Genomic DNA, 5,707 nt, shown 5'->3' on the forward strand with positions numbered 1-5,707 from the left:
ACTCTTCATACTTTAGACTGACATACAACTAATAAACGTTAAAGATTGTGATATAAATGATCCAATAAGCTTCGCACTATGAAAATAAATGAAAGATTTAAAAAATTCTTTTGGAAAGTTATCTGGTAATAATAAAATATCTATGATTAAGTTCAAGAAATACGGGAGATGGCGCGACCGAAACTTTTCGACGGAATCATCCGCTAATATGCATTGTCATGCATATTAGCGGAGCGTAAAAATCATTCGCCTTGGCAAGACAAATGATTTTTACTCTCTGAAATCGTTTCATTGTACTCTATGATTAAGTTTTTAGTTTATTTCATCACAATGGAAAAACCGCTCATGATAACACAAATAAAAAACCTATTTTGGAGTTTATCAAGAATTAAAAATTATTCCTTCGTAAATGCAGTTCATTAACTCTTAGCAACTTATGGCACTATGACTTATTAACTCTTAGGCACTTATCTAATGTCTCAAAGGCTTTCTATTATTTCTGTGGAAGTCATGCCTACTTTCCAACACAATATTGAAGAGAAGCCGCGAAGAAGCTGAGCGTCATTTTTCATGGTTCCAACATCTGCTCTTGAGATGTGGGACAGGAGATAAAAGAAGCAGCTTTGGGAACATCTTTATGAGCGTATATTAGACTTTTTACATTAATTAGTGGAATTCTTGAGTATTACGCATACTAGTTGATTAAGTGTGATCCATATCAAAACTTTTGTATTTTCAAATCACTATTAAACAGCATTCTTATCTCTTAATATTTCTGGAAATTGTATATATTCTAAGCTCCTGCCATCAGTGAGTTGATTGATAGTTATCATTCCCTCTACGTTCCAGGCAAATGCCAAGCAAAACACAGAATCGGGTACTTGCAACAGATTTTTGCAGAATCTCACTATCCTGAGACACGCACCTCCACCCCATGTTACTGCCATCAGAATTAAATAAATATATTTTCAGAAAAACGATACCGATCGCTCATCCCGACGGTATTTTGGGGCGAAGTGGATACATTTTGTGTACAGTGATGAGTTAATAGCTTGAATTCGTGTATCGTCAGGTGCTCACGGAACGATGTTTATCGTTGGTGTATATATTTTTATTCCCGCAAACATTTCGGCAGCGGACCAGCTTGTCTTTACAGGACGCATGACACGATGAGAAACCAGTTTCTAAGAGGGTTAAAACATGTGTGGAGATATCGGGCTCGGAGAAGGCATGGAATGCGGCCAAACGCCACGAGAGGCCGTGCACTTTGGTTGACCACGCGTTTTAATCAAGTGTCAGTCTTTGGTGAAACCCCTCCAAAACAACAGGGCTAAGTGATTATTACGAGTACTGCAGCATATTTTCATATGATAAGCTCGAATGAATCTCAAATTCACATAGGGTGGGTAGGATCCTGAATTTTGCAACTTAAAAATTATAAAGCATTGAATGAAAATGATCAGTGTACGCTGAAGGAGGTTTTATAATCAAATTTCGTAAAATCAGAAAATGATTTATCATAGCGCAGGCTCCTGAATGTCTCCTGTGATTTACAGAGTACCAAAGCATGATTACTATGGAGCTGGCCATTCATGACCATTTCAAACAGTCATCCCCATGAGATGCGTACTCGTAAAAAACAGTTACCAAGCAAAAATTGAATCAGTGCACCTTTTGAGAATATTGCACGAAGGCCGTCTTCCCCTCAGCGATGTGACTCTGATTCGACCATAAAACACATTAATTGTCTGATAGTCTAACCGTTTCTTCGCATAAAATTTTCTGCTACCAACGTGATTGGGACGAAACCTTCAGACTAAGGGTGGAAAATGATGGCTTACTATTGTTCAGAAAAGGTGGTGCGAAAATAATCATTATTTATTTTGCACTGCAAAATAAAAGTCCCTTTACCGTAGTACTTCCCTTCAAAGAGCCACAGCGGTGTAGATAAACATATTTCATTTTATAAAAGTAAGTTTTCGCACATTTCTACCCATTTATACTAACGATCCCCGGAAAATTTCTTTTCATATTTCATTGGATTTACATTCTCTCCTGGACCTTCGGTTGTTCTGCATCAGCTAGAAATTCTCCTTTTCGATTATATTTGAACATAAGTAATGATGTAAGTACCCGTGATCATTTTTTGTTCATCATTCATTTGGCGTAAAGAACGATCAGTACTAAAAAACATTATACTTATCTACTGCACTAGAATTTTCTTTCAGCTCTCAGGCGTAAGAATAATTAATTATGAAAACATTATTATTATCTCCAGATAACACTAGAACTCTCCGACAATAAAATGCAATATATTATCATGCTAATTCCAAAGAAAAAATTAACTACCCCTGGGGGGACTCGAACCCCCAATCCCCGGTTTAGGAGACCGATGCCTTATCCATTAGGCCACAGGGGCTTGCAGTTATAATTGGCGTAAAATAAACTATGACGTTTCTTTGCTATTAATTTTCTTGCCCAATATGTTTGTAACCATACCCTTGCTTTCTTTACCCTTGCTTTACGTATGGCGTTTACTTCTACACTCGTCACAACTGAGAATTTCTTCACCGTAGACTGTTCACATAGTAGGTGTTTTACTTTTTTTGAATTCGTCGTAACAATCAACTGACAATCAACTTAATTCTTTACCGAAAATAGATATCACCACCGCATCCATATTTACGGGGATCTTTGTACACGACTGTAGATTCCCCAAAGAATGGATTCCAATTTGATAAATTTTAATGAGTGACGAATCAGGTAAAACAAGTATTATGCGTCTATGAGGTGTCGCTGAATGATTTGTTGGATATTCCCCAACTGAACAATTGTAGCCAATCGATTAAGATAAACATTAAATGAACCCAAACTCCTCCACCTCTTATCCCAAAGCAAGAATTATTGCTGCAGGCGCATAATCGAATAGCTAAGCTCTACCTTTCTCAATACGTTCACTCATCCCTCACACTCTTTTGAAATTGATTCCATTTTTGAACTTCATCTATAATTATTTCCGTATTCAGTTGAAACATTCGTCATGCACCGGAATACTTGCCAGTATGGACTGTTCACAATTACCGCAGTTTCCGAGATCTCCTTCCTCCTATCTTACGACTTCCAACGGTGGTTTTCCCCGGCACATTTAATCTCAAATCATCTTCCCACTTCAGACGCAGCCTCTCAATCATTTTAGCTTGGGGATCGAAAACCGCATTCGCGGCTGTAATCGTTTGGGCTCCTAATACCACTGCGCTGTCGATTAAACGGTGATGTCCGATGATGGAATGTTCCGGATCTCGGCCTAAGACAATGGGATGAGGCGGGAGAGCTAGAGCTCGTACCGAACGTAGACTTCACGCGCTACCCCACCACGCCCACCTCCCAAATGTCCTTCCCACCCCCCTCCGTCACTCCACATCCGTGTTCACTCATTCCCCCACGCCCCCGCTATAGCGCCCCCCTCACGTCGCACCGACACTTCGCCCAGTAGACCTAACCTCCCTCACTGACTTTTCCTCTCCAGCAGCCCCGCTTAATCTGGTGGGGTCGATCAACACACAAAACCAATCTCACACACGCCCCGCCCGAAGAAAGGCAGCCGTGTCGAAGGACTGAACCCATCCCACCCAACTCTCGCCTCTCTGCCCCCAGCCCCACCCCTCCCCCCCCCTCGGCTTTCCTTTCCTATTCTTTGCCCTCCCCCCGGTTCCCCGCGGCAGACTTCTCGCGCTCCCCTCCCCCTTTTCATTTTTTCTGAGCTCCCTCCAACCTTCCTGCGTGAAGGCAGAGCCACTGCCCTCCTCCTCTCTTCCGAAATCCAGTCTAACGGACGAGAGAGTTGGAGTGGAGTCGCTCGTTTCCCTCCTTCACCTGTAAACGTCAATTTCGTGTCGTTATACCACTTCCCTCTTTCTCTCCTCCTCCATCTCTCTTTTGTTTCGTCATTCCGGTCCCTCTCTCTTTCTCTCACACTCACACGCGTTCTTCCCACCAAGCGCATGCGTACTTCACTGGATGACAAAAAACACCCTCGATATGAAGCATTCCATTTCGGAGTGGACGCTGAAAAAACTTAAAGTAATATATATTTGTTAAGGGAGACGTAAAGTGTTTTCCAGAGCCATTTCGCCGCAATTTCTGGCGCTGTAATTTCAGCAGCTGCCTCTTTTTACCGCCAATGGCATCGCACGTGCGCTGATGTGCCCACGCGAGTGGATTACCTTCATGATGCGTGAAGAATCTTCTAAGACAAACTTTCAAATGGAAGAAAAACTTTTTCTGCTATTCTATTTTAACCCTAACCTCAACCATGTAGATTTATCTATTATGAATCGTCAATGTTCGTCTTCGCATTAAGTTTATCTGGAAAAGAATGTTTCAAGCCCTAGTGCTTCGTTAGAGGCACGGGAAGTGAAAACATTTTGAGTAAAGCCCTTATTAACTCAAGCTACCATTAATGGCAGTGACATAAAATGGTTACTTGCTCTTTTCCCTCTTACTTATAACCTTTTTGATTCAATGAAGCCAAGAGTAAAAATTCATTTTGGATTGCTGAATTTTCCTCCGAGGTCAATGCTTGAGCGGTAGAAATTTTCCTGTAGTTAAAACCAATCCATTACTCTCCCTAGGTATAATAGAATAGAAAAGTATCTTTGATAAAAACGAATAAGACTCATTCTTTATTTCAGTTTTTCTTTTCCTAAATTTCACCTGAGAATATGGATCCAAATCAAGATTTCTGATTCTGAAATATGAACAATTATAGTTTTATTCAAAGGGTTGAGGTTATGCTAATCTGATCCTGAAATTGGAAATGTCTACGGTAACATTCTAGAAAATATTTGTTAAAATGAATGATTACTACAATTATAAACCTCTAGTGTTTCTTATTACTTCTCCATTTTCAAAATGATTCTTTTCTGCCATTCCCACCACTGAAAGGGATTATGCAATCGATTTTTCAAAATGTGTATACTAATATTTTATTAAAATTTGAACTTGTGAAATTGCAAAATTTTACTTTCGCTAAGCAAAAAAAATCATGAATGAATATTATACCAACAATTAATAACATAATGCTCCTGAACCGTATCTTCTATTGCATCTTCTTTGAATATTAACACTCACAACGAATCGCAGAGTACAATTAAATGAATACTTGAAAGGCTTAAAATTTTAACCGTCATCCCATTTATAATGAAGGGAACAGAGAATCTTACGTTCAGCCAACAGAATCAGCAGCAACCTAGTCAGTCTGTATTCGCTAAGCCTAACTATATTTTATTAGTACTTTCCTTACGGAGTAGTCCCCAACGCAGTGTAAAAAGGAATTAGTTTACCGCTTATTTTTGCCTATCTAGTTTTTTATTTTACGGAAATTTATTTTTGCAGATATTAAATGCTATCATAAAGAGAAAATAGGAGTAATTTTTCGACTTAATATCAATGTATTTGAGTCGCCAAGAAAAGTTTCCGTGTTTATCTGGAAAACTCAACCAATCTCAGATTTTCAAACCTTGCCTTTTCTCGCAAATCACCGCTTAAACTCCATTCCCATAATTTTCTAAGGTTCCTTTCGTCTTACTCACGGTATGATGATACAAAGTTTTAGGCATTAGTTTTACCACTAATCATTGCAATTTCGATCAAAACTTTCGCAAGGAAATTGAAAAATTGAGGAAAGTGATATTATAATTAATTTAGA

At 39.2% G+C, this 5,707-nt stretch overlaps 1 non-coding gene across 1 annotated transcript; it reads right to left on the reverse strand.

The window, feature by feature from the left end:
- Positions 1-2,346: 2,346 nt before the first annotated feature.
- Positions 2,347-2,419, reverse strand: TRNAR-CCU (transfer RNA arginine (anticodon CCU)). Its single transcript has one exon. It is a non-coding gene; the product is annotated as a tRNA-Arg (tRNA).
- Between the last annotated feature and the right edge of the window lie 3,288 nt (positions 2,420-5,707).

This window comes from Hetaerina americana, unplaced genomic scaffold (genome assembly GCF_022747635.1).
Source record: "Hetaerina americana unplaced genomic scaffold, ioHetAmer1.1.p SCAF_1, whole genome shotgun sequence".
NCBI lineage: Eukaryota > Metazoa > Arthropoda > Insecta > Odonata > Calopterygidae > Hetaerina > Hetaerina americana.